We start from the raw sequence: 20,747 nt of genomic DNA, 5'->3' as shown, positions 1-20,747 counted from the left end.
ACTACAAGCTCACCCCTTGACCTTGGCCTTCTCACCTCTTCAACTGTGAGAAAATAAGCTTCTGCTGTTTTACACTCCCCCCGCCCCCTCCCCGATCTGTGACCTGTGGTATTTGCTATGGCAGCCCTAGCCAGTGAATACACCAGCTCATTCTTTGTTAGAGTGCAATGCTCCTTTTATTATGCAAGCACCTCTTCATGAATCATCGCAAGCTTCTTGTCTAATTATTCACAGATTTTGTATAAATGATGATGCATATCTGAAGTGAAGGAAATAGCACTGATAAAGGACAGATTTTCTAAAGTCATCTCAACTGGTGGCTGGAGTGTTTTGAGTAATTTACTGCGCGATAGACACTATGAAAGTTGGGCAGCTGTTTTGCTTTAAACATTAGTTTCTTCCATAGGGAGTGGAAAATTACTCCAAGAAGTGATTCTGAAATGGTGTTTCTTGTTCTTTGGCCAAGTTCTCCGAAAGAAGTTACAAAAAACATCGTCTTTATCTGGGGGGATTTTTTTGAACCGTTGCCTCCTTGCTGGCTCAATTCTGCCCATTTACATCTCCACCCCCACCTTATCCTATTGGGTACTCGTTAAACAAATAACATACACACCCAGGGTTAGATTTATGATTTTTATGCCGATAGTCAAAAATAGCACCACTGTGGGCAGAGGAATGCCCACGGGAAGTGATTCACTTCCCCTGGTCAGCTTCTCTGACACCTACCGAGACCAGAGAAGTAGGAATAATGGAAGGATTCATGTTGGAGAGTCACGGCCCCATCTCTTGATTTCTATTTCTGCCAATGACTAACCCAGTGTAGGATGTGTTTCTACTTGCCACCTGGGCTGTGTGTCTTTGAAGTCTTGGATCCCCCTTCATGCCCACTCCATGAACCCGATTCTTCCCTCTAACCCGTCTGTTGTGCAGTTGATAGAAATGGACTTTAACTGCAGCAGAGACACTTTCCCCTTTGCTCTTGGGGAGACAGTGGGGGCTCGTGTTGCTGGTGTGGGTTCCCATCGGTGGCCCTCAGTCTGCCTCAGTCCACCTTCAGCAGGCCTTTCACAATGGTCCAAACCACTTTGCCTGGTATTGGTGGTAGACTGCATTTGTGTCTCTTGGATGATGGTATGACCGGATGAGTATAATCATGACCATCTTGAGCCTTGTCTGGTGTTTATAGATTGTGTTTTCTCCAACATGGTCTCGTTAGTGTGAACCAGTTATGGAAGGTCTTTGGTGATTTGATATCTGCGTGATGGACAAGGGTTCAAAGGCCTTCACTGGATTTGATATCTGGGTAATGAAATGGGGTTGAAAGAGCCATGGGCTGATGGTGGCTTTATCCAGGGCATTAAAAGTATGTAAGCTTCTGGGCCCTTGGAAGCCTTCAGTTCCCCTCTTTTATTCTCATTCTCAGTAGAGGATGTCATATACTGTTCTACTAAATCGTTAAGCCTCGGGTGAAGAATAGTTTTGTTCTTAATTTTTTAATTGGAGGATAACTATAATACTGTGTTGATTTCTGTCATACATCAACGTGGATCAGCCGTAGGTCGGCGTATGTCCCCTGCGTCTTGAGCCTCCCTCCCACCTCCCTCCTCCCACCCCGTCCCAGTCCTCTGGGTTGTTGCAGAGCCAGTCGTGGCCAATTCCCCCTGGCTATCTACTTTACGTCTGTTAGTGTGTCTGTTTCCATGCCACTCTCTCCGTTTGTCTCACCTTCTCCTTCCTACCCTCCTCCCGTGTTCATAAGTTTGTTCTCTATATCTGTGTCTCTGTTGCTGCCTTGCAAATAAGTTCATCAAAACCGTCTTTCTAGATTCCACATATAGGCATTAATACACAGCATTCGTTTTTCTCTTTCTGACTGAGGAATAGTTTTTTGAAAGATGTAAATATAGATTTTAAAAAATCACCTGATGAAGATTTTGAAGAAGATGGTTTAAAAATAGACAAGCAGTCAAATCATAGTAGTTTAAAAAAAAATCCATCAAGGGTCATTAGAGAGGGGAAAAGCTCTTAAATCACTGAAGGTGTTTTGGGAAAATAATTTTTAAAGTTAAAATATTACAAGCATTGTTTTTAATCCAATATACAAAAATGATGTTGTCATCCCACATTCTGGTTACTGCAGAGTTTAGGGGAGGAAGATAAAAGGGAAAAAAGGAAGAGAATTGGAGGGGGTGGTGGTGGGAGAGATACAGAATGGAAGGGTTGCGGAATGCAGTAGAGCGTGGAGACAAGCTGGGGGACTGCTCCACAGCAAGGCAGCAGGACCCACAGGAGAGTCAGAGAAACACAGCGTAAGGAGTGCTGCCGAACCAAGGTCCAGGAGCTTTCTGGAAGCCTTGTAAATTGTTCTTCTTGCAGGCTGCTCCCTGGACCCGCAGAAAGCAAAGAGGAATTAAAGACCCTCTTGATGAAGGAGAAAGAGGAGAGGGAAAAAACCTGGGCTTAAAACTCAGCATTCAAAAAATGAAGATCATGGCATCCAGTCCCATCACTTCACTTCTTACTCCACGAGAGCTGGACAATAAAAAAGGCTGAGTGCCAAAGAATTGATGCTTTTGAACTCTGGTGCTGGAAAAGACTCTTGAGAATCTCTTGGGCAGCAAGGAGATCAAACCAGACCATCCTATAGGAAATCAACCCTGAATATTCACTGGAAGGACTGATGCTGAAGCTGAAGCTCAAATACTTTGGCCACCTAACTTGAAGAGCTAACTCATTGGGAAAGACCCCGATGCTGGGAAAGATTGAAGGTGAGAGGAGAAGGGGACGACAGAGGATGAGATGGTTGGATGGCATCACCGACTCAATGGACATGAGTTTGAGCAAGCTCTGGGAGATGGTGAAGGACAGGGAGGCCTGGCGTGCTGCAGTCCATGGGGTCACAAAGAGTCAGACAGGACTGAGTGACTGAACAGCAACCGTGGGCCCACAGGCCTTCCCTGGCTCCATTCTTTGCCTGTGATTGCTGTTTAAAATGCAGATTGGCTGGTCACCCAATGTTTGGAAGTTTTCCTTGGGTCTTATCCACAAGCAAGCCATTTGAAACTGGCATTTGCAATGGATGGTTTCAAACATCCCAGTGGGTCCAGTGGGTCAGAGCAATAACCTTCAAGGTTTGGAAGAAGAGGGACAGAAAGACAGCTGGCCCTTTGGTGGGCAGGTACCCCAAGGCAGTGTGAAATGAAAATATCTCTGCTATACCAATACACAAGAAATGTCACAGCCCTCAGTGATTTCTGGCCTCCGAATGTGAAGGAGGGCTCCCCAAACTGGGATTCAGCAGGTGCTACCACCCCCTGGGGTGATTGCTGAGGAGCTGGGGGAAGGCAAGAAGCAGTCATCTGCCACTCCTTTGAGGTGAACGAGGAAACAGTATTGGCCCCAGACAGCTGAGGTGCATATGAAAAGGAATGAATTCAGTGAGCCCAGAGGCTTGCATCTTCCCCTACGTAGAACTCTAAATTCCTCAGCTTGCTATCTGATCTTTGATGTTGAGACTGCCTGCTCCCTGTGTTGCAAATGTGTATATAGCCTGACTTCCCCTTCTGCCTCCCTTGGAGCAGTTTTCTCTAGCTACTGAGATGCTGTCTGCAGGGCTTGGAGTCCTAAACACTCTCCCCAAATAAAATAAGTCTCTCCTGTCAGGCTAGGACTATAGTCTTCAGCTGACAGCAGCATGTTAGAGGTTCTTAAGCCGTACGAACCCCGAGACACGATCTCCCCGACGGTAAGGGTTCAGGTACTGAGTCTTTTCCCGGGAGAGGGGGCTTTTTCTTCCGCAAAGGCTCACTATGTCAGATTTTGCCCAGGGAGCGTGGGGCTGCCCAGCAATGAGACAAGGCTCCTTCCAGCAGGAAGAGAAGAAGGGAATAATCCCCAAGCAGATTCACTGCCATACCCATCATTGCTTCCGACTCTAACAGCCTCTGATTCTCACAGAATGATCAGGTCACAATAATTAAAAAAAAAAAAAAAATCCACCAAGGGCCGTTAGAGAAAAAAATTCTTAAATCACCGAAGATGTTTTGGGAAAGTGATTTTTAAAAGTTAAGAAACCACAAGCGTTGTTTTTAAATCCAATATACAAAAATCAGTGCTTTCATCCCACATTCTGGTTCGTGAAGAGACTTGAAAATAACTCACAACCTAAAAGCTGAGTTATGTTTGACAACCTAAAAGTTGAGTTATGTCTTATTCTACGGGAAGTTTTAGGACGTCAAGCCCAGGAGGCAGCCTCTCAAGTAACCCTGAAAGATCTGCTACTTTGAGGAGGTGATGGGAAAATCTGGGTCAGATAGAAGTTTGACCACAAAGGGTGAGTAGTCAGAACATCGAAAGATGATTGTTAATCAAAGAAAACCTGATACCCCAAGTTAAGGAATTTAGTGCCTTTCTACGCACGGGAAGATGCAAGTGTCTGGGCCCGCTAAAGTGTTCCTTCCCGCTAAAGCGTTCCTTCCATACACTTCTCAGCTATCCGGGGCCAGCATCTTGGGTTTTCCACATCCTCAGCTCCCTCGGGGCTCACCTGGGGAGTGGTTTCAGTCTGAGGGATGCTAAATGCTAAACGGCAGGGACTCTCCTTCTTGAGTCCCCTAGGGCTCGGGACCTCACATTGGAGGGCTGCAATTGAGGATAAACTGTGACATCCCTGTTTACCTGTTTACCAACAGGCAGGAAATATTCCATTTCTCAGTCTCAGTAGCTATCATCAATATTTTTTTTTAAATTATAAAATTCAGACATGTAAAGAAAACTACCAGTTCAGAAGCTGTGTAAAGAATAGAGGAAAATAGAGTCTTTAATCTCATTCCAGGATGATAATCTTAGTCCAGTGTTTGAGAGGTATCCATTCATCTACCCATGGTAAAAAAAAAAAAAAAACCATAGTTAAACATATGCAAAATACCACCATGAATATAGATGATATCTTTTGTGTGCAACTCATTAATCTTTTATTTGCCATCTCACAGCAAATAGTGGATACCTTGTCATGTCAGTACTTAACATCGATTTCATTCTTTTTTTTTTTTTTTGAATTATGGCCTCTCAGGTGGCTCAGATGGTTAAGAATCTGCCTGCAATGCAGGAGACACGGGTTCAATCCCTGGGTAGGGAAGATCCCTGGAGGAGGAAATGGCAACCCGCTCCGGTATTCTTGCCTGGGGAATCCCATGGCCAGAGGAGCCTGGCGGATTATGAGGCGTAGAGTCGCAAAGAGTCGGACACGACTGAAGCAACTGAGCATGCATGCACGAGCGCCACTGGAATTAAAATAGCACAAGAGAAACCCTTCTTGGTCCTAAGAGTTCAGCCTTGTTCAGATTTGCTGAGCCACTGTGCAGGGTCCAGAGAGAAGGCCGCTGGGTTATTTCTGGCTAAGCCCACCAGCTTCCCCCTGACCAGCTTGGACTTCTCAGCAGACGTCCGAAAGCTCAGCCCTGGGGCTGTCTCTCAAGCTGCGGGGGCTCGTGTTCTCCCAGGCACCAAGTCAACTCAGCTAAGCTGACAGCCTGTTTCCGTGATGCGCTTGCCTCTCCTGCCCAAGGCCCTGAGTGATCCCATCTCTGACACTCTTGGACGTGAAAAGCTGCTTGTGGGAAAGGCCTGGAATGTCGCCTCACTCTTGCCGTGTCAGCCTGTAAGTGACAACCGTGGAAACCCAAATTCTGGCTCTTGGGCAGCACATGTCTGGATGGATCACAGGGAGTGAATTTTCCATCATCATCACAAAAGCTGCTCTTGGGGAACTTCTATTGCTGTCCTGGGGTTTTACCTCTTATCACCTCTGATTTTCAGAACCCCTAGGAAGAGGATATGATTATCTCCATTTTATGGAAAAGGAGAATCAAGTGCAGAGAGCCGAAGGAACTGGCCCCATGTTGCACAGCTTCACGGTAGGGACAGAATTCTGTTTGGGGGTCTCCGTGTGCCCTTCACCCTGCACCCTGCCAACTTAGTGAAAGGGGCATTGCCCTCTGTGTGGCCTTAAGGCAACTGTCTGGCTACAGCCAAGCTTGCCAGTGGTCACCTAGGAAGTGGAGCCCCTGGCTCGGGCAGGAGGCTGGAGGCCTGTGTTCAAGGGGTCATGACCCGAAACCATCCTGGATGCACTCGCTAGCCCACTGGACCTCTGGTCTTGAAATAGAAACATTTACCCATTGATGTCTTAAACACCTGGTCCCTGAGTTTGGCATCTAAGCCAGGGTTTTGGTGTCAGAATCTTCTGATAACCTGGCTTGTCTATTGAAGGTCTCACTACAAGCGTCTTTCACTGTTAACGATTTCAAACTGTCTTTATACGTCAAAGCGAAGTTGCTCAGTCGTGTCCGACTCTTTGCGACCCCATGGACTGTGGCCCACCGGGCTCCTCTGTCCATGGGATTTTCCAGGCAACGGTACTGGCGTGGGTTGCCATTTCCTTTCCAGGGGATCTTCCTGACCCAGTGATCGAACCCGGGTCTCCTGCGTTGCAGGCGGATTCTTTATCATCCGCGCCATCAGGAAAGCCCCACTGTCCAGGGGTGTAGGAAAACTGGATAGAATTCAGAAAAGCGCAGGAGTAATGACTCTAAGGAGGGAAAGCAGGGCTCCTTGGACAAGGGGCTAAGGAAATTATTTGTCTCCTGGAGGGAAGTGGAGGGGTGATTATCAGTCTTAGCGTCCTGGTTGGTTTCTGACCACTGACTGGCAGTTCCTAGCTCCACAGACAAACAGCTTCCAAACCCTCCTAGGGGGCCCTCTGGCCAGATGTGGCTAGCACTCACGGGTGCAGGCTCCTGGCACTCTTCAGAGCCCTCTGGCTTCTCAGAATTGCTTTGTGAGGGAGGTCGAGGATGGTCGCAGCTCTGCCACTCACTCTTTTTCCAGACATGACTGAACCCCATGAACTTTCTGTGCCTCCCGTTCCGTACCAGCAACATGAAGATGTTAAGTGTGGTGATTAGCTGCATTCGTCTATGCAGATATTCGGAGCAGTGGTGGTCACATTGCAAAGATGATGCAAGTGTTGAAATCAGAAACAGAGAACCAGGGGAACTCAGAGCCTTATACAAGCTTGGTCTAGATTTATAGTTGAGTTCCATACGTAGGAACCTTCGAGTTGCTAAATTTGGCAGATGCCAGCGTACCCCTGAGTGCCGCTGCACTGTACTCTGTCCTTTTTCAAGGTACCGTACTGTAAGATTAAAAATGCTTTCTTGTTTATGTTTGTTTTTAATGTATTATTTGTGTTGTGTGAGGGCCTCCCAGATGGCCCTGGTGGTAAAGAACCCGCTTGCCAATGCAGGAGGCATAAGAGACGCAGGTTTGATCCCTGGGTGGGGAAGATCCCCTGGAGGAGGGCATAGCAACCCACTCCAGTGTTCTTGCCTGGAAAATTCTATGGACAGAGGAGTGTGGTGGACTCCGGTCCAGGGGTCCACAGAGTCAGGGACTGAAGTGACTTAGCACGCATGCTTGTGTTGCGTGAGAAGCTGTAAACCTATCCCAGCACTCTACTGTAGAGCTGATTCTGTTAGTTGGACACTAGGCTAATCGTGTTGGGCTTATGAACAAACTGGATGTAGAGGCTCGCTTTTGGAAGGAAACTCGGTGTGTTGGGGACTTACTGTATTTTTTTTTTTAATTAATCACTTTGCTACTTATTAGTGGTTAGTGGAGTATGGTTTGTATAGACAAAAATGAAGCTTGCACGGCTGGATGAATTTTGCCCCTTCCAGCACCTGTGTGGATAGCAGCCCCACCCTTGCATGTTTCTGGAGACGGCACCCTGTGTGGTCAACAAGAGGGACCTCCCCACTGTGCTTGACCGTCCTTACTGCAGGGCACACGGGCTCTAGGGATAGGAGGGGCTCCTCATCTTCTGTGCTCTGGTGTCGCCGCCACCACCATCGCCTCGGGTCCTGGCAGGATGGCAAAGTCAGCCCTGAATCAGAGTCAGGGAGGTGTCTCTAGACTCTCCTCCTTCTGGTCCAGACTCGCCAGCTCCGCCAGCAGCCTCCTTCTTGGTGTGCCACCTGCTCCCCAAAGTCCCTGGGGAGCCTTCTGCATCCTGACCCAGCCCTGGAGCCCAGAGCCCTTGGCACCTGGGCCACTGCTGGGGAGGCTCTGCCCTTGCTGGCTCCCTGTCATTCTCCAAACCTGCCACACGTGATGCCCTCCTCAAATATCTCCCTGCCACCCTCCCTGCCTTCCTTCCCTCAGCATCTGTGCAACAGTCTCTTGACCCAAGGCCCTCTCAGATCCCTGCCCTGTGTGGCTCTCCTACCCCTCCCCCACCTCACCCAGCATCTCCACACGAGTTTATCTCTCTGCGGTCTGCCTTCCCTCTGCCCACTGTGGAAGGCATGCTCCGCAAGAGCCAAGACTTACTTTCTTCTTTGCTGGTTGCCAACGGGGAAAGGGGGGCAATCAGTTAGGAATTTGGGAGGGACAGATACACACCACTCTACACAAAGTAACCACCAAGGACCTGCTGCGAATCGCTCTGCTGCTCACTCGGTCATGTCGGACGCTTTGCAACCCCAAGGACTGCAGCCCTCCAGGCTCCCCTGTCCATGGGATTCTCCAGGCAAGAATACGAGAGTGGGTGGCCATTCCCTCCTCCAGGAGATCTTTCCAACCCAGGGACCGAACCCGCAACTCCTGCAGCGCAGGCAGATTCTTTCATGCTGAGCCACTGGGGGCGCCCACAGGGAACTGGATTCAATATTGCGTAATCGCCTATGGTGGAAAGGAAGTGTATGTACACGGAAAACGGAATCACTTTGCTGTACACCTGAAACACTCTAAACCAGCTAGACTTCCAGTAGAAAAAACAAAGAAAGCTATGCAAGCCTGAAAGTGAGGGCGTGCCCTTGGGACTCGCCTTGGGCATGTGACTCTCTGTTGTCCCCTCCTGGGGGAGTAAAAATCCTTGGCTATTGCTCCAAGGATTTCTAGAAGAACTCTCCTAAGGCTTGATGAGTAGCTTGATGTTGGTAAACTTGGGTGAAAAAAAAAATAGTCTCCATTTCTGCAGTGGCCTCACTGATATTTAGCATTTTGTTGACTTGTGCATGAAGTGAACTCTCCCCATGATTAGTAGCGGGACTTTTGATTTTGTCAGTTCGCACATTTTCATGGCACATTATCATTGTTGCAGATGTCTTGGGGTCTGTTTTTGGCTCAACATGACATTGATATTATAAGTGTATGAGGCGCCAACAGGTCATTTTACTTAATGAATTAATAAAGAAACATGTAGACTGCAAATTTATTTTTGTGATATTTTGTGGAAGCTGAAGCTCCAATACTTTGGCCACCTGATGCAAAGAGCCGACTCATTTGAAAAGACCCTGATGCTGGGAAAGATTGAAGGCGGGAGGAGAAGGGGATGACAAGAGGATGAGATGGTTTCATGGTATCACCGACTCAATGGACATGAGTTTGAGTAAACTCCAGGAGTTAGTGATGGACAGGGAGGCCTGGTGTGCTGTGATTCAGGGGGTCGCAAAGAGTTGGACACAACTGAGCGAATGAACTGAACTGGACTGATATCAATATCATTGATTTGCTTTGAGATCCTATGTATTCTATTTGGTGAATTTAGAAACGTTTCCCTAGAAGCAGTCTCCATGGGCTCATCAGAGAGCCCAAGCGATCCATAGCATTCAGAAAAAGAGGTTCTTGTCTATGGGGTTGAGGGTCCCATTGAGGAAGAAGATGGAACCTTGGTATGGTAAGCAGAAATCCTATACACCAGGAGCCCCAGCCCCTCCTACTCAGCCTTGCTCCAGGTAGGGCCCGGGACCTGAGCCAAGGATGACCTTGTTTTTGGCATGAGGGAGGTAAACCGTCTCCATATCCAGGCCCCTCTGTCAGCTCTCCCATCCCATCTCTCTAATTCTGCTTCCTTTTCAGCCCCAACTTTTCCCGCTAAAGACCATGAAAGTCCTTTCATCCTCCCAGGAGTTGCTGCCGTCGTAGAGGGAGACACGCGGCCTCGATCTTCCCTGGTTGTCAAGGTGGGGCCACCTGCGTGGAAGAGGCTGTGAAGCCAGGTGCCACTCCTGGGCCCCCAAGCTCCCTAGTCTAGACAGAGCCTTCCTATTTTGGACAAACCCTTAAGTTCATAAGGACAGACTATCCAGTTTTCCTACCAGGTTCAAACAGAACTGTAGCGACAAGAGTTCCGACGTGCAGAGCAAAGGTTTGCAGAGAGGATGCTGGTGGTGGGCAGGAGAAAACTGTAGAAAGAGTGAAGACAAGTTACAGATGTCGGCAGATCACGTGTCCTGTTATTCTGAAAGCCCTTCTTCTGTTCAGTTTCTTTTGGGAAGGAGTCTATAGTGAGTGACAGTCGCTCAGCCGTGTCCGACTCTTTGCCACCCCATGGACTATAGCCTCCCAGGCTCCTCTGTTCATGGAATTCTCCAGGCAAGTATAGTGGAGTGGGGTGCCATTTCCGATAGGAATTACTTTATCTCGGTCTTAACCATAAAGGCCACTGTCAGAACTTGGGCAAGTCATTAAAACGTTGCTATTTTATAAACCAGACATTTCTCTCTCTCCGTCTGTCTCTCTTTTCCTCTGTGTCTCTACCTGTGTCCCTCCATCTCTCTGTGTCTCTGACTGGCTTTCTTTCTCGCACACACACACACGCACACACACACACACGCATGCACCATTAATTAAGGATAGGGTGGACATCCCTCCCCACCCTTTTTCATTCCTCTGCATCAAGAGATTCCATGGCATCAAGGCTTGCACGCAGCACCCTCTGCAGATTCAGCTCCTGGCTGCAGCCCCGTCTCCTTCCTCAGGTCCCAGGAATATTATGTGACCAAGCGTTAATATCTGAAAAATGCTTTGAAGTTTTGGGAAAATACACTATATTAAAGGCTTCTTAAAAAAAAAAAAGAAATCCTTCTCCTGCCTAAAATGTAGAACCAGGCCAAGCCAGAAAGCTGTGATTGAGGGAGCGGGCCAAGCTGATGATTTAGAAGTTATCATTGTAACAACACATCAACTCAAACCGTAAATTAGATCCTAAAATAAGCCTTCGGACCTCAGAGTCTTCATCTCACTCTTGGGCAAGGCTTTATGATAGAAATGTGTCTGATTTCATCATCACACATATAACCTACTTTCACGCCTAGATATGCTTCATAGAATGCGACCATTTGTCAAATTTAGAACACACTAAACATTTTTTTTCTTTTTGGAGATCTGACATGGATCCTGATGTCCCTGAAAAAAAAAAAAATCACATTGCAAAATGCGAGGAGTAAGATATCTTGCGTCCAGAATATATACGACTGGTTCAGCCACCCCAGCCCGAAGCTCCATCTGAGCATCTATTTTTCCAAGCAGTTGCGAGGAGTGATGTGTACGTTTTTCACGTGTAATTAGGCAGTGTAAGGCGATCCCCACCGCCGAAGGGCTGCTGCTGCCCTGGCTGGGTGAATGGCTTCCAGATTTCACCCCCATCTCTTCTGTCTAGACTCTACGTTGCTCCTTTTTTTTTTTTTCCCCTCCTTGCTTAAAACAGACTCCAGTATAAAATGCCCAAAACAGAAGTTTTGTCCCTCTTTCTCATAAAGATGTGGGACATAGCTCTCTCTGCCAGACAAGCAGGGGCCTCAGACTTTCATAAGACACGTGTCGTCTGAAGCTGGCATTAAAGATTGTCCAGGCGTTTCAGCGGGTCAGGCAGAGGGTTTTTTTTTTTTTAAATATGGTTTTCATTAAAAAAGCGAGTATTTCTAGAGAGGTGTGGTTCAGTTCAGAGGCGAGGCGGGGAAGGCTGCCTCCTGCATTTTCCAACAACGCTGTTATTGATGCTGCTTTTGAAATGTACATTGTCTTCTAAAATGGCTTTGGGGAGAGAAAAAATTATCTCATTCTATTACCAGGGGCATAGCTTGTTGAGTATGCTGATAATTCAGGTTAGAAGCTAGTCACTTAGTAAAAGAAAATGGTGAAATTCTTATGACACTAATGTCATTTACTAATTGTAAGAATTTTTATATATCCTGTTCTTGTGGGGAGGTGGGTAAGAAGTCAAGTTTTAAAAACTTAGGTTAAAAAAACCCAGCACTATTACTACTGAGTTTACTTAATAAGAGGAGATGCTAGGAAGACGAGACAGGTAGTCGAAGGTCCAGGTGATTTGACCAACAAGGGCTGGGGTGGATTCAGGTTTTGGCTGTTTAAAGCCACTTTGATGGTTGTCTTGTTGTTACTCAGTTACTAAGTCTTGTCTGACTCTTTGTGACCCCATGGACTGCAGCATGCCAGGCTTCCCTATTCTCCACTCTCTCCTGGAATTTGCTCAAACTCATGTCTGTTGAGTCGGTGATGCTGTCTAACTATGTCATCCTCTACCACCCTCTTCTCCCACTGCACTCAATCTTTCCCAGCATCAGGGTCTTTTCCAATGACTCAGCTCTTCACATCAGGTGGCCAAAGTGTTGGAGCTTCAGCTTCAGCTGCCTTGTTTAATTCCATCCAAAACCTCTACAGTTTCTATGGAAATAAAGCTCATAGCTTGTTTACCAAGTTGCTTCCACATGTGATTAATAAAGATCATAATATAGAAATTTCATTTTTAAAGAAAAAGGAGAATAAAATAGTGCTGTTTACTGGATATCAAAAACTAAATAATGTTTTCTCAGAAAGCTGAAAATCGGTTTCAATTTTCACTGAAACAAAGCAAAACAGTAGTGGGTGAACACTCAGTACAAAAATAAGCTTCAAATAAGCAAATGCTAAGAAAATTCAAATACTTCTATATGTTTTATTTTTCTGTCTCCCTCTCTAGTAGCCCATTTCAAAATATAGCCTACAAGGTGGTACACATGGGGCCTGTTAACTAGAGGTGTAAAACCTGAGAACCTAGTTGCAGTTTCTATTTATCATCTCTTTAGGGGTCGTGGTCAGCCTTTTCCTAAAAATATGCAAAAATCATCCTTATAGAGTTGGGGTAGAATTTTCAGCTCTTCAGGATTAGTTAATTTGCTGACCAACTTTTTTAAAAAGAAAAATAGTTTTATTTACTGATTTCTGGCTGTGCTGGGTCTTGGTTCCTGATTGTGGAGGACGGGACTCCTCCCCAGTTGCCGCAGGCAGGCTTCTCACTGCGTTGGCATCTGCTGTTAGGGTGTGTGGGCTCCAGGGTGCTCAGGCTTCGGTAGTCCTGGCTCCTGGGCCCAGAGGACAGGCTCAATAGAGGTGACTCACGGTCTCAGTTGCTCCACAGCATGTTGGATCTTCCTGGATCAGGGGTCGAACCTGTGTCTCCTGCATCAGCAGGAGGATTCTTAACCCCAGGGAAGCCCTTGCTGACAATTTCAAACAGTCTACTCTATACATTGGTACTATTCTTTACCAGCTGAGCCACAAGGGAAAGCCAGGAACACTGGAGAAGGTAGCTTATCCCTTCTCCAGGGGATCTTCCCAACCCAAGAATCGAACCAGGGGGTCTCCTGAATTGCAGGCAGATTCTTTACCAACTGAGCTATCAGGGAAGCACAGAAAATCAACTGCATCCTACTTGTTTTATAGGAGATTCAGCAACAACTGAACTGAAACAAATGATCCCACAATCCTGTTAAAACTTCCTGTGTTTAAAGTCAAATCGAATTCCTGTAATTGAAATTCTCAGAGGAGTCAAGAGCTGGAAAAAGAGGGTGAATTGGCTGGATTTTGAAAAGCCCTCAACCTCAGCGAAAAGACCAGGCATCCTTAGAGCTGAGAAATGGTTCATGTAGGGAGGTAATAAAACCCCGGTTGTAAGAGGCAGAAAGAGACAGGCAGTGAGAGAAGAAGGGGGTCTCTGACACCTTGAATAAGATGTTTTGTGGGCCAAGGTCCAGGAAGGCCCCACAACATAATTTCACTTTTGAATTTATAACTGATTTTCTTAATGGTGTTGGTCAGACCCCAGCAGTAAATGTCTCCTTGAAAACATCATAAACTCTAGGAGGCATTGCTAGCCTTTGATGGAAGACATGCAAAGTCATGCTTAGATTATAGAAGTAGGGTTGAATTCCCAAATCTTGAATCAATAAGCTCAACAAGTGTCCTGATGTGTGCCAAATACGTTGTGTCTTTTACTCGCAATTTAAAAATGTGTATGTTTGAAGTTTATCTTATTAGGATAACCATATGTCTACAAAGCGGGGTTTAACTTTAATCTATGGAATTTGCATACCAAGGTTTATCTTTGAATCCTGCTCATTCACACAGTGGTTTTATTTGTAATTTTGGGGTCAGTGGGCATCATCGGCCTTGCTGTGACTTTGCTTGGGTGTCTAAGTACAGCTTCCTGGACCAACATAGCTTGCATCTACTGAAAATCTCTGTATCTGTATTGCATTTGGGCTGACCTGAGTGACTCTCGTGAGCTGAGCCAGTTTCTCTCGTTACGCTTATCTCAGCCCTCTGCAAAGATGAGTTTGCATACCCTTCTCCCCCAGCAGATCCCGAGTTCCTGGAGGGCAGAGGGCATATCACCTTTCCATTGTCAGTGCCTGGCATGATGCACACACTAGGTGCTCAATGTGTGCGCACTGAATGTGTAAATGGATGCATGCCTCTCTAGCCGGTGCCTGATCCGCTTTCAGGAGAATAAAGAAAGTACGGAGGAAACACATTCCAGCTTGAACCGCTTACAGGAAGACCACCTTGGTTTCTGGGGTCAGAAAGGATTTTGCCTGCAGCTGAACTCTGTAATGGTCCTCTGCTCACTTCGATAGCCTTCGTTTTACATATCCTTTGCATGGATTCCTGTGTAGAGGTCAGAACCTCCTCATAAGGAAGGGAGCTTGGGAAAACTGAGATTTTTAGTTCTACATGTCGGTACCTCACATGGCTCCAGGCACAGGAAAGCACGTGTTGTGGGTAAGGAGTGATACTTTCTCAGATCTCTCCTCTACGACTGTGGAGGGCATCATGAGTGGATGAGAAGCCGGTCACCACATTCAGTGTTTCTCTATGAGTGCCTGGAGAAGGGGATGACAACCCACTCCAGGACTCTCGCCTGGAGAATCCCATGGACAGAGGAGCCTGGCGGGCCACAGTCCTCGGGGTCACAAAAAGGGTCAGACGTGACTGAGCGACTGAACAGCAGCAAGCACTGTGCTCAGGGCCCAGGGAGAAAGGAGATTCCTCTGAGATGGTTTGGGATTTCTCCGCTGTAGGTCTCAGAAGCATCCAAAGCTCTGTTCCGTCTTTACACATCTTTGTCTGTCAGATGACCGCTACGGATTCTTCTGGAAGTGAGAGGGCATTTTGGCCAAACAGAGGCTGAGCCACCTGGCTCCTTGCTGTCGCTCAGACTCTGATGTATCCATTTAAGAGGATGAGAAATGCAACCCCAGGGAAATCTGATGATGGGTTTAACCGTAATAGAATTTAGAGATCTCCACACGGCAAAACTAGAGGTCCAGTTTGCCAAAGGGCGGGTGTGGAGCCCTTCACGGTGCCAGTCATGGAAACACTTCTGCCAAGACAGGAACAACAGCTCATGGTGCAAAGCGTGCCATCTGCATGGGCTCAAATTCTGCACGTTGGTGCATAATTTTTTTTTTCTTTCCTGTTCACATCGGAGAACACAGAGTTGGAGTTGTTTTCCAAAGACTTAGTAGCTCTCATTTAAATTATTCAAAAGTTGTGTTTGGCTGAATGTTGAGTTTCATTCCTTCTTAAACTGGGATCATTTCCAAGGATTGTTAAAAAAAAAAAATCCCAGTGACTTTAGCAGTGAAAGAATGTAACGACTCTGGTGATAGACCCCATAGAAACAGACAGCTAACTCAACAGACACGGTCTGGTCTGGGGAGAGGTGGCCCGCCTTGGGACTTGGGGGCTGGCAGGCTCTGCTGGAGCTCATGAAAGGGGTTTAGTCCCTAAAGTGGCCGCAGAGGCGGTGGGAAGTGACAGGGGTCGCGGGTGGGGGGCGGCAGCGGGGCCATGGGGGGCTTATACAGGGCAGGGGGGTGGAGTGGATCATAAAATGTATGTAACTTTAATCTCAACTGCCAAGAGTAAACGGACAGCTGAAGCTGTCTATTCATTAGCAGACTGGCTCTCGTGTGCACCCAGAAACAATAGGCACAGGAAAAACCGCTCTCTAGAACTGAATGCTTTGAAGAAAAAGTTTCTATTTTCTTTTCTTTGGAACTGGATTGTGGCGCCCTGGGTTCTGAGGCTGTGCTTCCACAGTGATGACTTGGAATCATCTGTTGAGCCTCGTCATCAAGCAACAGAGCTCTGAACCTGATTGATTAGTGGAGTGAACACAAATTGGTTGGCCTCAGCTCAGACCCAATTGGAAGAGAGCGTGTGTGTGTTTCCACATAAGTGTATCCTCTTTATCTATCTGTCATCTGTTATCTATGAATCGTCTATCTTTCTATCTATCTGTTCTATAACTTACTGTATCGATCTATTCCAGCATGTATTCTGTCTCTCATGTATTATCTATCGATCATCTGCTATCTCTCTGTCAATCAATCACCTATTGTCTACCTATGTATCCATATACCTCTCATCTATTGCTCGAACAACTCACACAAATCACATTATGCTTTGCTCTTCGCTCCAGTGTATTTTAATCTAAGCCCAAGCAGATCCAACTTAATTCCTTTCAAACTGATTTAAAAAACATTTATTCAGTATCTGCCGTGTGCCAGGCTCTGAGAGTACTAAGATAAAGAGGACACAAGCAGCCACCAAGGGGCCTGCAGTTTGGCAGGAGACAGGGGCAGACGGCAGCCGCGTCCTGGGCTGAGTTCCATCGTGGACGAGCCTGTGAACCAGGATGGACTCAGCGAAGGTGGGGCTGTGGGAGGAACCGCGCGAGGAACAGCCAGGACTGCCCTAGGGATGCTCTCTGATGGCCACAGAGAGCTGAGTGCCTGCATCCTCAGAGCGCGGCGGGTCTGGGAGGCCCCATGAGTTGTGATCTGTGCTGAGTCGGGCTGGCTTCTTCTGACGCCACGGGCCGTGCGGTCCTGGCCACTGTGTGTGTGTTTTGCTCTGACTTCCTGGGATTTCTTTCTGGGCGAGGGGAGGGTGTGCTGTTTGCCTTGGTGGTAGCCATTGGCAGGGCGAGTTTCTCCCGGAGAACAGGGAGCTTGGGGCATTTTTAGACAGAAGCAGAGCCATCAGCTTCTTTGCTACCAGCTGCCTTGCCAGTCCCATTGCAAGATGGCGAATCCCCAAATTTCTCCGGGTCTATTTCTCTGCCGAGGTCTTCTTCCAGCTCATCCTGGGTTCTAGAGCCTCCTGCTGGCCATACCACCTGGGCCTTGGTCCACCCCTGGACTGGGTCCACGGGTCAACTCTGCACTGCAAATGGCTCCTTGATGTTGAGAATGGTGTTCCATACGGTTCCCATCAGAAGTAGACTTGAGACAGGGGTTTGGGTTCAAGAAGCTTAACTGGTGAGTGATCCCAGAAAGAGAGAAGGCGAGAGTGAGGAGAGAGGGATGGGGGCACCAACCAGCAGAAAGGATGCATTCCAGAGATCGTTATGCGCCCAGGGGCAGCTGGGGCCCAGGTCCACGGACACACTCTGGGGAGCTGTGTGGAATGTGCTTCAGAGCTGTGTCTGTGTGTGTCTGAGCTGGGACATTGGCCCAGCACCTGCCTCCCCCGGGGTTGAGGGGTGGGTCTTCCTGTCTCCTGGCAGTCCTGGGCTGCCTTGCACAAGGGCTAAGCCAGCTAAGAAGGCTTTTCTGGGCAGTCAGGGATGCTCAGACAGAAACTGGGGGCGCAGGAGGAAACGGCCTGCTGCCCTGTGGGTGAGCTCGAGGGGCCGATGCGGTCCAGGGCAGGGCATCGCCTGCGTTGATTGGATTTAGGTACCAGGAGGTGAGTTAAGTCACCACTATGTGAGATTCAGGATGTGATGCTAAGGGTTTGTGAATCTATAGACACTTGTCAGATAGACTGTCTTTCCAATGCTGTGACTGATGCTACGAAAATGAAAATGGCAGGCTGTGTACAGTGAACACGAGTTTGAGCAAACTCCAGGAGATGGTGATGGACATAGAAGCCTGGCGTGCTGCAGTCTATGGGGTTGCAAAGAGTCGGACCCCGCTGAGTGACTGAACAACAGTGTACGGTTCAAAAAGAGAGGAGAGGAAGCTGGGTACATTGAGAGATTCGTGTAAGAAACCCATGGGTGTTATATCAGAAAGAAACCTGGACCCAAATTGTGAATCAATATCTGTGTAAAATATATCCCCTGTCCAGGAGTAACAAATCTCAATTCACACCACAATTTACATGTGCAGAGAAAGGTGATTTCTTCAGCCCTCTGAGCTTCCTCCTCTGTCCCACCTGCTGGTTGGTAGGAAAAATATTTGCTTTATGAGCTGGTCTGGCTTAGAACTTTTAGTCTGACCCAATCAATTACAGTTTCTCTAGACAGAGTGAGGTCTCCCTGGTCTTCCCCAAATGCTGTTGAGGTGTGTGGGCTTGGGAAGGTCGCAGCATCTCTCCAACTCTTCATAGTCAAACACGTTTCACTTTTATCACATTAAATTGTTTCTCAATATGTTAGTAGTGTATAGTTCAGTTCAGTTCAGTTGCTCAGTCGTGTCCAACTCTTTGCGACCCCATGGACTGCAGCACGCCAGGCCTCCCTGGCCATCACCAACTCCCAGAGTTTACTCAAACTCATGTCCATCAAGTCGGCGATGCCATCCACCCATCTCATCCTCTGTCGCCCCCTTCCCCATTTAGCAACACATAAAAATAAGTTACTAGGAAAATGAAAACAATAACATCGAATGAAATGAAAGAAAGATATCAAATCTAAGTTCAAAATTTTCTAATTAGATTGAGCAGGTGTAAAATTGCTGTAGAAACTTGGAGATGCTCACAGTCAATATCTGGATATACCATGATGGGCAGAAAGCTCAGGAACTGGTACCCATCCCGGGGGCCACATTTGGAGTAGCACTGTCTTCTGGAAAAGATGAAGCATCCCCAGGATTTATTTATTTGGGGGTCCCTCATTCTCCTAATTGCCACTCACCCCACTGGCAGCCTTGAGACCAGAGCCTGCAGCTGGTGGGACCCATGGTCCAGACCCCCTCTTGGCACCTCTGAGGCTCAGCAGCCTGTGAGCTCTGAGTTTGATTCCAGTGGTGACAGTGGTCTTACCTCACTGCACGGGCTCCCGGGGTCTCAGCTCAGGGTCCACAGCATGACGGGGGTGGGCAGGGAGACACATGGGTCCCACTCTGCCACCCCAGGCTCTGGGACATGGGAGCTTCCACATCTCTCATTAGGAACTGGGGGCCAGAACCCCATTTTCCCCGTGCTTGGCCTCATCTCCCTGCATCTTTGTGCAGAAGGCGACGGGGACCCAGACTTTCTTATCTATGACTCCTCCATTTGTCTCTCATTAATCAGAGAGAGCCTCAGAAGGGAGGTAGGCTTTCCCTTATATTATGCTTTGCCCTTCTGAACCCAAGCGTGTGTTAGTTGTTCAGTTGTGCCCAGCCCTTTGCAACCCCGTGGACTGTATCCCACCAGACTCCTCTGTCCATGGGATTCTCCAGACAAGAACCCACTGGAGTGGGTTGCCATTCCCTTCTCTAGGGGATCTTCCTGACCCAGGGATTGAACCCTGGTCTCCTACATTACAGGCAGATTCTTTACCACTGAGCCATTAAAGAAGCCCCTGGAACCCAAATGCCCTGTTAAGTCCTGATGACAAATAGTACTCTAACCTCTGGCGCCATGGGAGGACCCCCGCCGAGAGGGGCGCTCCAGGCCTGCCAGTGCACAAAAGTGCAGAGACTCTTAGAAAAGGCTTGGAGACTAGAAAAGACTTTTAAGACTTTAGAAAAGACTTAGTAGACTTAGAGGAGACTCTTGTCCTGCTCCTTAAGCTCACGTGCATGTCAGAATCTTCCGTGTTTAGTTTCTTCGGCAATAAATCCTAGTCTCCCTTCTCTCCGTGCAAGTAAGTAGATATGGAGGTGGAGAGCTTGCCCTTCGTCAGGTGTGTTCGTGATTTTCAAATTCTCACCTGGACCTAGTGACACCTAGAAATGCATCTGAAGTCTACCCAGTGGGCAAGTCGGGCTCCTGAAGCTTCCTGAAGCTGGCTGTGGTGTGAGGAGGCAAAGGCTCTTTGGCTAGATGGTACTCGGTATAGTGCCAGGGAATGGATCAGCAGTTAGGAGACAGCCCTAGTGGCCAGGCACTATGAAACCTCATGTGAGAGGCCTGGACCCTGGGCACAGACAAAGCCGATATCCATGGAAGCTGTGATGACTCAGTGTGGCCCATGATGACTATTTAGCTTCGGTCCAGGTGATGGGCAGGTGCAATGATCAATTCTTCTTAAGTATTTCTTACTGAGTTTCAATGTGTGAATGATGCAATTACAAGAAATTGGTGCTGTCCCGGGGTTGGGAAGAATTAGATTAGGCTCAGGTCTAGCCAAGACGAATCCAGAACGAAACTTTTGAATAAAGAATGGTGATAAGCTGGTCACAGCGTGAAAACTCCCAAGACCTGGGTCTGAGTCTTGATTCACTTTGGAGCCCTTTGAACTTGGAGTGTCTCCAGACTTGTTACTACTACCCAAGCGACTGAAAGGTAACTGTATAATAAACATGTCTGTAAGAGCTTAGTAAATGGTAGACTGCAATGAAGATGGGAAGGACATTCCAGGAAATGGGGACAAAATGAGGAAGAAATCGGGAATGTTCCTGGCT

At 47.6% G+C, this 20,747-nt stretch overlaps 1 long non-coding RNA gene across 1 annotated transcript in view; it reads right to left on the bottom strand.

The window, feature by feature from the left end:
* LOC138428229 (uncharacterized) overlaps positions 1 to 20,747 on the bottom strand; it is a 1,104,918-nt gene that overhangs the window by 580,167 nt on the left and 504,004 nt on the right. The gene's annotated exons all lie outside the window — the stretch shown is intronic.

Source organism: Ovis canadensis, chromosome 1 (assembly GCF_042477335.2).
Source record: "Ovis canadensis isolate MfBH-ARS-UI-01 breed Bighorn chromosome 1, ARS-UI_OviCan_v2, whole genome shotgun sequence".
Lineage (NCBI taxonomy): Eukaryota > Metazoa > Chordata > Mammalia > Artiodactyla > Bovidae > Ovis > Ovis canadensis.
This window is presented reverse-complemented; position numbering and strand designations above follow the sequence as displayed.